Raw genomic sequence first — 15912 nt, forward strand, 5'->3', positions numbered from 1 at the left:
GCAAGCGTCCCACACTCCCTCAGTTCCTTCTGAACTGTCCTCAGCTGAAGACAGGACTCGGGGCAGTGCTAAACCTCTTCCCCTGGTCACTGAAGGAAACAAGTAGAAATAGTTAGCTAGAAATATCCCAGTTCTTTCCCTTCCTTTAGAATAGTTATTCATTGTTCATTAGTTAAAAAAAACAAAACAAAAAACCCTCTCCTTTTCTCTCAAGTTCATCTCCTGCTGAGACTTTCCCGCTCGCCCCCAGGCAGTCATAGATTCATGATGCCAGGGTCCCCTGGATTCAAAAAATGCAGCTCCTGCAATGAGACTATGCCGCGGTCTGATGGACACTCACTGTGTGTGAAGTATCTAGGTGAGACACATGTCACCACAAAGTTTGTCCATTGTAATAGCCTGAGAGCCAGGGCTCGCTGCGACAGACCTGTGGCTGAAAATGCTCCTTATGGAGAAATCCTGCAGCCACTAGCAGACACAGGCACAAGTAAACCTTTTCCCTCATGCTCTCCTACTGGGTCAGAACCGACCAGGAGCATGGCTTCACCCTCTCATGCGAAGAGGCAGGAAGCCACAACTTCTCCACACAGGGACCTAAATAAACGAAAAAGGTCTTCAGTGATGTCACTTCCCCCTGTGCTGAGACCACCACAGACGACCGCTCCAGCACCTCAGAAACAAGGACTTGACCTGCCACAGCGGGCAGCTCTCCTCAGCATCTCTGCCCTCCTCGCAAGCTACGACTATGACAATTACAACAACTTATTTGAATTTACCTCCCATATCCCAGAGGACAGAAGATCAGATTTTAAATCCATCCTCATCAGAGGTCAACTGGTGTCTAGGGTGGCACTACAAGCATCCCTGGACGTGGCAGACACAGCAGCCTGTGCTATTGTCACCGCAGTAGTGATGCGCAGGTCTTCTGGTTGTCTTCATCTGGTATCCCTAAAGACCTGCAAACCAAAGTAGAGGACCTTCCCTTTTGATAAGGATAAATTTTTTTCCACAAAAACCCTGATGAAGTCCTTATTTGGATAGAACTAAGGCATTCCATAAATCTCCTAAACTATTCGTGTTCACTACCGAACAATCAAAGGGGGCTGCTACTTCCAGGCAATGACTCTCCAAGTGGATATCCAAATGCATTAGGTCCTGCTACCAGATCCAGAATGCTCAACCCTCCGAGGGAATCAGAACACACTCTACTAAAGCGAAGTCAACATCCGTTGCATTCCTTAAAAACGTACCTATTACTGACATATGCAAGGGGGCCACATGGGCATCAGACCACACGTTCGCCAAACATTACGCTATCACACAGGACACTAAGGCAGACAACATAGTAAGCCACACAATACTGTCTACTGTTATCAGTGATGCAACTCCAAAGTCCCACCAACCATAGTGAGTACTGCTTCACATTCACCTGGAGTGGAGCACCCACAGGGACAGCACTTGAAGAAGAAGAAGAGAAGATTACTCATCTTGCAGTAACTGAGGTTCTTCGAGATGTGTGTCCCTGTTGGTGCTCCACTATCCACTCTCCTCCCCCTACTTTGGAGTATGAATCAGATGACTCTACAGTACAGAAGGAACTGAGGCGGGATGCGCGTGCACAGACAGGCCCTAGACGCCACAAGACAACAGCTGGGCGTGTGCGTCCCAACCAGGCACTGCTACCAAAGATCTCTGATCAACGGTGCCAGGATGCTCCGTCACCTGGAGTGGAGCACCCACAGGTACACACATCTCAAAGCACCTCAGTTACTACAAGGTGAGTAACCTTCTCTTTTTTGTTTTTGTAACAAAAATGAAAAATGTTAGGCCATCAAAATGTTTTGTAACTGCTTCATGCCCAGGAAGGACCACCACAAGATTACAATAAAATCCCATTCTATTAGTCACTTGGACAGCTATTGTGGTAAATGAACATCAATGAGTAGGTCCCTACCACATTGACAGCCATAAAATTTCAGATTTATATAGCTGAAATAATGAAATTTACAATTTTTAAAATCCTATGACCATGAAATTGACCAAAATGGACTGTGAATTTGGTAGGTCCCTATCAATGAGGCTTCTTCTTTATGATTATTTTATCCAATATAATGCTACAGAAAGGCTATGATAGCAGGTGTTGAAATAAAAGGCTATATTTTGTTGAGTGAACTGAGTCCAGATGTCACCAACATGATTTACAATTTTGATAGTCATATCTCTTTAATACATTTTTCCATTCTCCTTTAAATAAACAAAATCTTTCACAAGCAACAATAAAACTAGGCATGAAAAATACTTTGGAGAAATTAGTGAATACAGGTACACAATATGGTACTTGGGCCTGAATCAGATGACTCTCAATGCGGTTTTATGCCAATGTAACTCCAAGAGGCCAAAGTCTGCTCTCCTTTACACTCAAGGCGTGCTGGAACAGTTTGTATAGTAAGGGTGCTGGGAGCCATTGAACCAAATTGTAAACCATGTATATGATGGAAATGGGTGACAGGTATAATAGGGCAGGAGAGGCTAAGCCTTCCCTGGTTCATCCGCCACTGAGCTGATGTCAAATGCCTGGGATATGGCGGCCCTGCCTGCATTCTGTCTCTTCCCCACCCGCTCTGCCCCTTCCTTGATGACCCCCACGACCTGCAGCAGCTGCTGCCTGGTAAGTCCACTCCACCCCCTGCCCCGAAGGTCCCCCCCCCACCTGCTGCATCTCTTCTCACCCCCCTCGGGGTGCTCGGGCTGGGGGTCAGGTGTGTGCTCTGGCTGGCCAGAGGCCCAAGGGTTGGGTCTGTTCAGCTGAGGCTGCTCTGGCCACATTGAAGGGGGCTCATAGCTCTGGTGGGTGAGAGTGGGTGTGGAAGGGGCGGGGTCTCAGGCAGAAGGGGTGGGGCCCAGTGGCTAGCCTTCCCAAAGAGGGATTTCACCTGCCACCCATGGATGGAAACCACTTCAAGCCAGGGCAATGTAGCAGCACCCCCAACACCTCTAGTTCCAACACCTATGTTTACATTGGTGTAAATCTGTAAAAACTATTGAAGTTCATGGAGTTAATTCAGAGAACATCCTTAGCAGAATTTGTTCCACTAGTGTACATAGGAAATAACTCAGCTGAAGTCAGCGTAACTTAAATGTATTATCTCTGAAGAGAGACCCCTATTTCTAAAGCCATTAGATTGGAGCTAGTCTTTTGGGATATACGAAAGCTGGCCACCTGATCTACTGCCTCTGCTTCTGGCCTCATCACTTCAGCAAGGCATGCTTGGATTTTTGTTTCATTTTTTTAAGGAGGAAGATGATGGGAGGGGCGAGAATAGTGCAGGCATCAGGACTGGATATTAAGGACTCTAGCCTTCTAGAGTTGTGAGAAGAGGCAGGGAATTCAAGAAACTGGCATTATTCCCTAGTTGATGCTTTCACCTTTGCTTTACAATGGAGAAAGATAGGAAGAAAGACCTGCATTTCTAAGTGTCCTTCTGCTGAGGTGATCAGAGAACAGGTCTTGCAAAGTAAGCACATTTTTATGGGGTTGCCAAATTGCAACCTCTCCTCTATTTATTTTAATATTGAGGACTGGCCCCAGACTAATGTCCCCAGTGCAATGCTTCATCTGGATCCAACTGCCTTCATTTTATGCAAATTAGATTAATCCCTGACTCTTTCTGTCAATGCTCAGCTGAGGGACAAAAAGGCAAAGCTGATATCCCTTGCAGATGAATCTGTTCTAGTGGTATAGTATTAGTTGTTCAGGAATGCTACAAAGTATGTTAATTTGTACTGCTTTCTCTTTGCCTTTTCATGTTTCTTCAGCTTCCCCTACAAAGCCTCCTTTAACCCTTGCTTTCCCTGCTCACCATCCCAGCTACCGCAAGGCATTATGCAGTACTGCCAGCCTCAGGTATTCAAGAAATCATGAGTCAGACAAGAATATTAATGATAGCATAAAAATCATTGTTTTTTTTAAATAATTTTGGATTCTTTTTCTTTGTGTTCTGATTTCTGATTCTTCAGTCTGTATTCACTTCAAGTTTTCAAAATTTCTCTTCAGCTGTGAGGGCCAGAAACTTACCTTAAAAAAATTAAATACTAATACACAACTTGGCATCACAGCTACAGTTATGTGTTTCAACCACAATATGTCTTGCATCCTGGATGCAGCTATTTTTGCATAGAGCACTATGTATTTAGCCTTCAGAATAGGAAGTAGGGAAGGCAGAATACAATCCTATACTCAGTCAGCATGGTTTCTTCTTCTGTATGAGGTTAGAAAAAATGCAGCATAACTAGCACATATGCTGTTCGGACTACCCCAGGGGCATCCATATTCATGCCATTTGAGGGAGAAGGATAGGTAGGGTAACCAGATAGCAACTGTGGAAAAAATGGGATAGGGGGTGGGGGGTAATAGGTGCCTATATAAGAAAGTCACAAAAAACGAGACTGTCCCTTTAAAAACGGGACATCTGGTCACCCTAAGGATAGATATGATTCAGATAGGATGAAATTGAGCTGCTCTAGTTTGTTCAGTAAAAAAGTTACCAACTCTCACAAATTTATTACAAGTCTTGTGCTATTTGGTGCTTTTCCTTAAAGCCCCAGATGCTGCAATTAATAGATTGCATGAAGACTCTCAGCTTTGCACTATCACAGGACTTTCCATCAGAGTGTCTCAAAGCACTTTAGAGATATTAATGAATTAAACCTCACAACGTCCCAGTGATGTAGGGGATGTGTCGTCATTAACACTCTACAAACAGTGACGCTGAGGCACAGAGGCCCAAATTCATCCCCGCATTCACTGCAGTTCCTGGTGTGGGAACTGAGAGTGCATGCAATATGCCTCCCCTATTTGGGGGATCAATTCAGCCCTCATGGACTGCTCTAACTTGCACCCCTTCTGAAATGGCCCCTGTTGACTGTAACAGAATAGATGGAGCATAGGTACCCCCTGCCCAGGCTCCTTCCTATCCCTATTACCATACTCCTAGAAGGCCTCTTGCACCAGGGGCGTGGGGGCTACAGCTACCAGAGCTGGCTATCCACCTGGCAGGGAAGCCCATGTCAGGATGCTTTATAACCCCTTTGTGATGGCTACACTGATGCAAACAGGCCAGAAGGCACTGATTTAAAAACTCCATAAAGCTGATTGTGAGTTACAGGCACTTAGTATGGCGGAAACTAGCTTTTCCTTTATTTAACAAATAAGGTGTAAGCTATTGTGTTCCATCCTAGGATTCAAAAATGCTTTGGTTTGAACATTTCAAACTCTTTTGTTCTGTTAATAGAATTGCCTTTGACATGGCTGATAAATGTTGGCTCATATATCACAAAATCTATGAACCTTTGGAAAATACTTCATGGGCAGTTATTGCAATACACACTTTTGTTAATACTCTTCATACTGAAAAAGATGATTCTTTCCAGGAACCTGTCACTGGAGCAAGGTAAGGGTCTCATTGTCAAAAATGAGTGTTCAACTTTCCACCGGAAGATATTGCAGCAAGAGAGCTTATCATAATCACCAGGTCTCTGAGAAAAGCAAGAACCGCCCTTAGCCAATAATGGGCCTTATTTATAAATTCATGTAGTTGCAGTACAAAGAGGAAGTTTTGTTACACTCATGTAGAGAACAAAGTTTCAATATAATTTTTCTACTTCTCCTGCGTAGAGAATTTGGAAACACTTTGTAAACACTGTACCCGTTCTTGCTATGTATTCCTGGGCACAAGCTAAAAAGCATGCAGCAAAGTAAAAGCTATTTATAACTCTGGCCAGTTTTTTAAAAAGCTGTTTGTGAAGATAACATTTTGGAAAAATTCCCAGAATGCAAGTGCCCAAGACACACTTGTTAAGAGCTGTAGATTCATAAGTTCCAAGGCCAGCAGGGATGGTTGTGATCATCTAGTCTGATGTCCTGTATACCACAGGCCATAGAACTCCCTAAAACTAATCCCTAGAGCAGATCTTTTAGAGAAACATCCCATCTTGTTTTAAAAATTTGCCTGTGATAGAGAATCCACCACAACCCTTGGTAAATGGTAGTGTCTGAAAGTATTTCATACTCTCCAAAAAGATGGAATTGTAGGCCCCCAATTTGACCTATTTTAAATTGAAATCTAATGAGGAATCTTCTAGATTCTAAAGATGAAATCCGGGGCCCCATTAAGGGCTTGGCTACACTTGCAAATTACAGCGCATTAAATCAGCCCTGGGCGCCCTAACTCCTGAGGTGCCCACGCTGGCAAGGCACTTAGAACACCTGGACTCTGCAGCTGGAGCGCCCCTGGTAATCCACATCCATGAGAAGCATAAAGCTTGCTGTGCTCTGGCTGAAACTCCGGGGTATCAGTGTGGACGACGTGTTGCATTATTGCGCTGTGATTGGCCTCCGGAAACGTCCCATAATCCCTTGAAGTCAAATGGCCACTCTGCTCATTGTTTTGAACTTGGCTGCAGGCATGGGGATATCTCCTTTCAAAGCTCCGTTTCTGACAGCTGGCATGCTTGTCTGCTCCAGGGCACTGTGGAATGCTACTGCTGCCGAGGCAGGTGTTTGTACTTGTGTGTGAGAGAGAGGCGGGGTGTGTGGGGTGGTGTATGATGTCGGGGTTTTTCCCTTGCTGCTGTCTGAACTTACAAGACAGCATGCTGACACACTCTCTGCCCCCCAAACACACTGTCTCTCCCCCCATATACACACAACACACTCCCTGTCACACTCCACCCCACCTCATTTCCAAAGCACGTTGTAGCCACTTGCACACTGGGATAGCTACCACAATGCACTACTTTCTGTGGTGTTGCAAGAGCTGCTAAGGTGGCCACGCCACTGCACTTGCAGCTGACAATGTGAACACACGGCAGTGCTGTCCCTGCTGCTGTCCCCAAGGGCTGGTTTAACTCCCAGCCAGGGCCGGCTTTAGGCCAATTCCACCAATTCCCCCGAATAGGGCCCTGTGCCTAAGGGGCCCCGCGCCCAGTGAGAATCTCTTCTCTGGCTAGAGGCGCCTTTTTAATTTTTACTCACCTGGAGGCGCTCCGGGTCTTCGGCAGCACTTTGGCGGTGGGTCCTTCGCTTGTTCTGGATCTTTGGCGGCACTTCGGCGGCGGGTTCTTCAGTGCTGCTGAAGATCTGGAGCAAGTGAAGGACCCACCGCCAAAGTGCCACCGAAGACTTGGAGCACCGCCCGGTGAGTGCAAGCCCCATGTGTTTTTTTTAAGTGGTGGGGTTTTTTTTGTCCTCCTTGCCTGGGCCCCGTCAAAACTGTTCGAATTGGGCCCCGCGCTTCCTAAAGCCGGCCCTGCTTGTACTGCTGACAGTGGTAGCTCAAGTGGTATAGACTTATGCTTTTGAACCAGACAGGTTTGGTTTCACTGACATTGTTTTCCTTGTTAAATCAGTATCTCATCATTCAATTTTCTTCTACAAAAGCGGAGAACAAATTAACAAAGAAAATACAAGCTAATTACTCAAACCAATCATAAAGGCTCTGCTCAAATTAAAAAAAAAGGTGTTCCACAACCTCTTCAGAATGGCAATCCCTTATTGAAGTAAAAAATTTCCACAACACTCTTACATTTACTATAAAACTAAGAGTAAAAATACATTAATGATAATATTTATAACCCTATATAATTTATTTGTGTAAGTATTTTAAATGATTGACAGAGAATACTTGACCTTGAAGTGTGTAAGTGTATGTGGGAAGTGAGATTTTTCTTTACTTTAGATTGTAATAAAATTTTCACTCCCTTGTGACCCTCATGCTAAGCTTTCATGACCCTCCTCTGGTGGAGAAATCTTGACTTGTCGTGAGAAAAAGGAAATACAGCTCCTGTTTCCACTAGATGGCAAAACTCCTTTTGATTTCAGTAGGAGGATTGGGCTCCAATCTATGGTGGATTTGTGATCCGTAACAGAAGGAAATAAACATCAATGCTTGACACATGGAAGAAGGAAGAAACTGTTTTAAGCTTCTAAAAAGGTACCTAAAGAAATTTTTAAGCTTCGAAAAAGGTACTGAAATACAGAGTTGGGTTCAGATTGAGTTATAAGGAAACTCCCCAAGATCAGTCTACATGGTGGCAGATTAAGCATAAATCCCATTGATTTATGGATCTGGCTCCAAGGTCCAACAGAATATAGATCCAATGTAAAAAAGTGGGCACATGAGGAGCAGAAAATGTTTGAATGTATAAACTCTGTTATGCTGATGGATGACACCTTTTAACACATAACATATGATGTACTAAATTCAAACACAAGAGAGAGCAACTGGCAGGCACAAAGAATTGCAGAATGAAGCAGCTGCAGTTATATTTCCAACTATAGCCACCAACTCCCTGGGTGCTCCAGGGCTTGAGCATCCACATTAAAAAATTAGCAGGTGCTTAGCACCTATTGGCAGCCAGCTCCCCCCATCTCCTCAGCACCTCCTGCCCACCAGCAGCCCCACCAATCAACTCCTCCCCCTCCCTCCCAGCACCTCCCCCCCGCTGTGATCAGCTGTTCCATGGCATGCAGGAGGCGCTGGGAGGGAGGGAGAGGAATGGGGACATGGTGCGCTTGGGGTAGGGGATGGAACTGGGCAGGAAGGAGCCAGGGGTAAGGGCTTGGGGGAAAGGGTGGAGTGGGAATGGGGCCTGGGACAGAGCAGGGGTGGAAAGAGGCAGGGCAAGGTGGGAGTTTGAGGGAAAGAGTGGAGTGCAGTGGGGGCAGGGCCTGGGGCTAAGCAGGGGTTGAGGATCCCAGGGCAAAGGAAAAAGCGGGCGCCTGTTTTCCAACCTATGTATCCAATGAGAGGAATGATGTACTCAATTTTCCCCCACCCTCTTTTGTTCCCCTAGAGTATGTCCACACTAGAACTCTACAGTGGCACAGCTGCAACTGTGCTGCTGTAGTGTAGACACTTACCACAGCAATGTAGTAAACGTAGTAGCTAGGTCAATGAAAGAATTTTTCTATCGACCTAGCGCTGTCAACACTGGTGTTTAAGGGCTTGTCTACACCATGCAGCTTTTAGCAACAAGGCCTTGTTGCTAAAAGTCAGCGTGTATAAACACTCTTTTTCAGTACTTTGTCGGCACTTTGTCATTACACAAAGCTACGTTCACACTGACATTTGTGTCGGCAAAATTTTTGTCTTTGGGGGAGGGGCGGGTTTAAAGTTCCTGTGAAAGGCAAAAGTTTTGTCGACAACTTTGCAGTGTAGACGAGCCCTAAGTTGGCTTAACTATGTCTCTGTGGGTTTTCACACCCCTGAGAGACATAATTATGTCAACCTAACTTTCTAGTGTAGACCAGCTCTTGGGCTCTACAGAAACCATCAGTAGACAAAGCATGAGGTACTACAGTTCAGGTCCCTCTTAGGCCCCCCTTGTCTCTTCTTTCCTGGAGACCCTTGCCTTCCTTGTCCAATGATATGTGGATTTAAAACAATGCTTACAAAAGTATTTCACTGCATTCTTTTAACTTCTGTTGAATTTACTGTGTAATAGTGTATTAACTTCTGCTTTTCAATAGGTAGCTGTCATGGGTATGTCACTGAAACCTTGCTACCATTAAAATATCTTCCTGTTTTATCACAAGGAGCTCAGTACCTCCAGAAGTAGGTTAAACTGTTTGAGGTGAAACCTATTATGAATGAGTGAATAATAAGCATTTTAAAAAAACAATTACAAAAATTTGTTTTGAGAAATATCTATGATAAAATAAAGGCATAAAGAACTGCCTCTTTTTAACCAGTAGATTAGTGCATAGGTAAAATACATCTTAATGTGGATATGCCTTGGAAGGCCTCCACCTCACTAATGCACAATAATGGGGCAGTGTGGGAGCATCTGCCAATTAATTAGCTCTATAGGTGAGTTCCATAACGCATGTACATCATAGAGAGGATCTCTGCTGACCCCCTGTATAGTAATGGCGACAGATAGAAAAAGTCAGAGAATCTGTGATTATTCAGATACGGTGATTTGCCCTGGTTATAGCTATTGGTGGCCAGCTACTAATATGATTGCATTTGTGCAAATATCCAATGTAGTCAGGCTAAGCCATGGCATACACTGGGCATTTCAACCATTTGTGGCCAGCCATCACTGTAGCTGCACCAGTATAGATTGTGATTTATAGCAGAACAGCTCGTCTACAATAGAGATTTTCACAGGTGCACCTGCATCAATGGCTGGTCACCAGTGGGTAAAATCCCAAGTATTGACAAGTCCCCATTGTCCCCAGAGCCCCACACAATTGGCACAGATGGGCTGTAGGTGTTATTTCAACAGATAAGAGTGGAGCAGTGGCTGCTAAGGGATTTTGCTTGCAGCCTCCATGCACTTCACCCACATAAAGCTCAATCTCTCAAGGTTTTGGGGGTGAGCTGAATTTCACCTAGATTGTTTTATGGAGTGGGTCGCCTTTCAATTCATCATATGTACAATTTTGAACACTGAGCTGTGTATCAAAGATGAGACCCTGAATTGCAAAGCTTTGATCTGGATCTGCATTTCCCTGAAGTTCAGGTGTATTCATTTTAGTGTGTGTAGATATAAAACAGACACCTTTGTTTTCAATATGCGGTAAGTGTTCTATGCCTCAAATATTAGTATAAAGTTTAAATATTATATTTCTCTCTCTTCACTTTTTGTTGCATATATTGTTTGGCAAATTTCTTTTTATATTAAAATGTGTTTGTTATTCTGTTTTTTTAACATTAGTTATCCTGCTAAAAGATAGAGGAAAAGGTCCAGTTTTGGGGGATTCTTTAGGGTTTATTTAGATATATTTTGCATATATTTAACTTAGTTTCACTGACTGTGTTATCTTTTATATGATTGTGTATCTTATGTAATACTTCTATATATTTTGAATAATTGTGTAATGCTCTTGAAATTCTTTTATAGCACTTTTTACCAGAGAATCTCAAAGTGTTTTACAATCATTTAATTTGACCTCACAATAGTCTTGGTGGGTAGAAAGGGATTATTTATACGCCTCTTCAATGGAGAAACTGAGGCACAGTCTAGGGAAACAACTGAACACTAGGTGATTGAATAGGAGCTTTGCCTGAGTAAAAAGTAAAATGTATTTATTAATTTGTATCTTCAACTTTTGACCCCATGACTTGCCCAGCATCACAAAATAAATTAGTGGCAAAGCTAGAAATAGGAGGTAGGAGTCCTGCCTTTTTGTTCTATCCTAACTACAAGACCATGTTCTCTCCCAAAAGAATACTGTAATTTGCTGACAGTTTTCCTATTAATAATTTTTAAAAAGTTAAAGATCAACCTTCAGAATATTTACTAACAATTTTTTTTCTACTCTATTAATAGTTTCTCTTTAACTGACAAGCCAAGTAGTTTTGATGCAAAATATTACAAAATTTTTCCAGAAGTGTTTTCAGTAAGTGTTTGCCCTTCCCCCTTGCCCTCCCTGGCCTTGGAATTTTTTTTTAAAGAAGTATTTAAACTTTCCTCTGTCAGAACTGTAAATCAAACACAGCGTTTTGATTTATGTTAGAGCATAAGAACCAAGGTGAGAAATTTACCATAAACTAATTAGAATAGTTTCATTTTTCAAAGTAAGTGAAATGCTAAAAGTAGATCACCAACATAAAGGATGAAAAATGAACTAGCCCATGCCAGGGGCTTTGTGTGTGCCCCCTTCCCCAATGCCCTCCTATTTCTCCCCACCGTTCTTATTTCTTTTCTTTTTGTCTGGCGCCAAATCAGTTACAAAAAGTACCTTCCATTCAAACCCTTACTCAGGCAAGGGCATGGATAAACAATTAGGGGCTCCTGAAGGTCATCAAATTCAGGCTCTGGCAGAGAAGGGAAGCTAGTTACAGAGTTATGGATTTTGTTCACCAAAAATACATTGCCGCCAGCCTCTGAATTTTAAATCTTGGGACTGTTAACTGAGAATGCATGGGCTGAACTCTGCTCTTAAGTGGGTGCACACTGTGGGGAAAAGCAGTCTGTAAGGCCCTGGTAATTCAAACTTGCACATACTTAATTTTGTGCACATATTCAGTGTAATTGAAGTAAATGGGACTACTCATATGTACATTTAAGCATGGGAATACCATGTTTGCAGGCATAGGGCCTAAAGTAGTTAGGTCTTCAGGCATGATGTAGGGCTTTATAGATTTAAACACACATCTTAAATTACATGCGGAAGTGAACCAGAAAACACTGCAACATATGGTGCCCAGATGTAACTACCCACATGAAATTCCTGCTATAGTCCATCACTTTTATATTTCCTCTTAACCTCAGACATAGCCTTATGCAAACTGCCTCTACTAAGGAGATTTGGGATCTATTGTTCAATTTCCTTTTAAAGCATTCTTCTGCTGAGGCACTTCCCTTGAATATGCAGATGCTTCTCCTTGGGGATAGTGGGGACAGTGACACTACTGCTCACCAGCCTTGTTTTCTCACCATTGCCTTGACTTTGTGGGAAGTCTCTGCCTCAGTTAATCCTCACTTATTAACATTATCTGAAGTAGATTTTGCCCCATTGATGAGGGGCAGTTACGGAGCAACAGCCAGAGGAGAAAATCTTGGGCAAAGCTTGATCCGAGCCATACTGCTTTGGAAGCAGGAACTGAGACCCCTGCTCAAGATCTACAGATTTGCAGCTTCAAGCACATTCCTACCTTGCAGTTTCAGATTCTGTAAGGGACACAGACCTTTTAAATATCCCATATCTGTCTGAAAATATTTACCTATGATTATTACAATCAATACCTGCAGTTACTAAAATGAAAGTGATTAGAGGAAAAACAATACTTTTCCTGCTTATTTATTTTGTATATAGTCTGCCACTTTCCCCTATTTGGGTGAGTTAGGCAACAGGAGAGAGAAATTTGATTTATAAAAAGAAAATAGAAAAATTTGATTGTAAAGCCACATATATTTGCAGAGAGCTCAGGGAAAGTATTTTAGCCTTTTTTAATTTACTAGTTTTCAAGTTTGTGATGTTTTAATTATTAAAACATTATTGGATCATTTTAGATTACTAATCTGAAATGGCCACTTAATTTAACATCCATACCGGCAAGTACATTGGCTGAGTTTTGTAAATAAACCCTCAGTTGTCAAATTACAAGCTCTCTAATCCAGGTTTGACAAACAACTCCAAAAGATCCTGTTTCACTATGAAAGCATATTTATTCTCCAAATGAGATTACAGTTGAAAGCCTACACAGTTAGACACATTAATTACATGCCTTTATCACTAGTAAAATAAAGTTGGCTCTCTCTAAGCATGAATTGGATCTTTCTTTGTTTAAATATCCAAGTTGTCCACCTGAAAACAAGCCCTAATAGATTATCACTGTAAACTGTGCAATATTGGATTACTATTCAGAAACAAATTGTCCGCTTGAGGTCAGAAATGTGCTTCAGTTGCTCTGCTCCTTGCAGTAAGATCTATCTAATGTCAGTCAGTCAAAAAGAAACATGTCTTAAAAAGAGCAAATTAGTACTAATTGGATTGTTGCAAATCTGTACTCTAACATGATTTTGTGACATTGATTCCAGTTCAATTATGTGCCTGATTTAATTTAGAAGCCTCTTAATAGCCTATATAGTGGAAAATAAAATGAACACAAGGGCATTTTGTTAAAGAAAATACAAATTGGTGTGTGTTCTTCTTAGTAAGAAAGCTGAAGGAAAAAATAGACTTTCTGGGTTGGTATTAGCGCCAAGATTTCCTTTGCCTTGGAGAATTGGAAAGTTAAGGGCAGAGCTGAGCATATAGTGGAAAACATTAATTGCAAATCTTCATTTGAATATGAAAGTAAATTTAACTTTCACATTTGGTTTCTGTGAATGTTAAGGCTTCTGAGATTTACTAATGTGAATATCTGTGAAGAGCAAACTTTAGATGAATATTTGAGCTTAAAGTGAATTTCAAGTTTTATAAGTGTAATAGTCACAGTTCACATTGAGTATTAAATATATAGGTGACTGCAAAATGAGTATTACAATGAAATAGGCAACTTGAAAATTGTGTTTTATTGATTAGTTACATAAGTCATCATGTTGTATTTTGTCATCCTTTATGGACAGATGTATGGTTTATTACCAACACAGTGATATTTTTGAATTGTATATTCCAACATACATGATACTACACTCACGCTATTGGTTTGTTACAAATGATGTCTCAGTTCAGTTCATAGTGAAGTGTTCCTAACTCTCACAATTTTATTAAGAGTCCCACAATATTTAGTGTTATTCTTAAAGCTCCAACTGATTTGATTAGGTGAGAGTTTCTGTGTTAATTTATTTTTAAACCTGTATGTTTCTAGCTGTCAGAACTGCAGAGGAAATCTTGAAAACAAACCCCAAAGTCTCTAAAATCAGAAAAGAAATAAAAGCAACCCACAGTGTATTAATTTTAGAATCTCAGAAATTTTAAGATAGTCACAGGTTTTTGGGGGCCTAACTTGTGGTTTTTGCATGGATGGGGTTGTCAATCCTTTAGTGGATATTATTTACATCACAAAAGCAAATAAACTCCCTGTCATGTCAATTCTCCAGGACGGAGTTGAGGCAGTTTGGCACGACAGTGAAGGGGAGCTTGCATTGCCAGTGACTATTCAGTATTTTATGGATGAAGAGAAGACTTTGAGGTTTTTAATCCAAATACTTACAATAGTATTAATTTTAAATGAGCATGGGTAAAATAGATAAATCACTTGCCTTATTGGTGGAAATAAAAAACTAACTTGAATTTTATTTTTATTGAGAAATTACCCAGTGCATTTATGTTACCTTTTCACAATATATTTCTGTGCAGATTACAAGAAATATTATTACTGAGGTTTCCTGATTTCAAAATATGCCAGTCATTCTCACATACTTTCTCCTGTCAGGATGGTTTAAAGGGATACCACCAATTATTATAAATTTTAAATACATAATCTGTATATATATCTTGTTCATTGTTTGTGACATTCAAAAATATTATAGTCTACTGCGTTCAGTCTAAAAGATGTTTGCTTTCTGGTGGTTAAGTGAAGTGGGTTCTGTATTTCTTTTCAACATTTACAGGGACGTTGCAAATCTTAATATTAAATAAAGTGCTTCTGGATCCTTGGTGAAAGGTACTAATCCAACAGTAGATGTCTTAAAAAGTAAAATATGAACTAATATAATTATAATTCTTACTTTGTCACCCCCACATATGACAATGCCCCTTCCCCCCAAGAAAGATAGAAGTATTTTAAAAAGCAGGAAATAGTGTGTGATTCACACTTCCTCTTTGGCTCCTTGTCATATGGTGGGTCGAAATCAAGGCTGTGATTTTGACATTCAAAATCACTCATAAAATAAGTCAAAATGTATCACTTTACACAGATCTTCATCCCCCAAGGCAGCTACAGTCCCCTGAAACAATGGAGCTGTCAACCTCAAAAGTCAATATTATGTAACTCCTGGGAGAATTCTGTGCCACTGCACATGTGTAGAATTTATGTAAACCACAGATTTCTTTGTTTCCTTGCAGAAAAATGACTTTCTGATGGGAAAGCAAAGGGAAGCCACAAAAGCAGTTATGTGACCCTCCCCAGCAGTAGGTTTTGGGTGCTCAGGGCAGACAGCAGAGAGGTAAATCACTGTGCGGCAGGGGTGGGACTGGGGAAGACATGGCTGGTGGCTCCTACCCTGCGCTGGGCTCAGCTGATAGTCTCAGCTGGGTTGGCAGGATGGAATTTACTCTTGCCTTGCATAGCATCCGGGGCTGGGTCAGACCCTCCCCCAGCTGTAGGAAGCTCTGCAAACTCTCTCTCCACCCCTGCACTTCCTGCACCCATCGCTCCTCCTCAGATGCAGAGGAAGGGATCCCTTTACAGGGAGCTGCTTCCCCATCCCCCGTGCATCCAGACTCCCTCATAC

At 41.9% G+C, this 15912-nt stretch overlaps 1 protein-coding gene across 3 annotated transcripts in view; it reads left to right on the forward strand.

Annotated features, from left to right (window-relative positions):
• The window catches only part of LBR (lamin B receptor), a 77843-nt gene that overhangs the window by 15189 nt on the left and 46742 nt on the right, over nt 1-15912 (forward strand). Inside the window, exon 2 of one of the 3 annotated variants that reach the window (XM_075064305.1) lies at nt 15524-15624. The exons of 1 other annotated variant lie outside the window; for it this stretch is intronic. The gene's annotated coding sequence lies outside the window, so the exon portion shown is untranslated. Of the gene's footprint in view, nt 1-7796; nt 7992-15523; nt 15625-15912 lie in introns of those variants that run through there. One more of the 3 variants, XM_075064307.1, reaches the window with a different exon arrangement.

Source organism: Chelonoidis abingdonii, chromosome 3, assembly GCF_003597395.2.
Source record: "Chelonoidis abingdonii isolate Lonesome George chromosome 3, CheloAbing_2.0, whole genome shotgun sequence".
In the NCBI taxonomy this organism is placed as follows: Eukaryota; Metazoa; Chordata; order Testudines; family Testudinidae; genus Chelonoidis; species Chelonoidis abingdonii.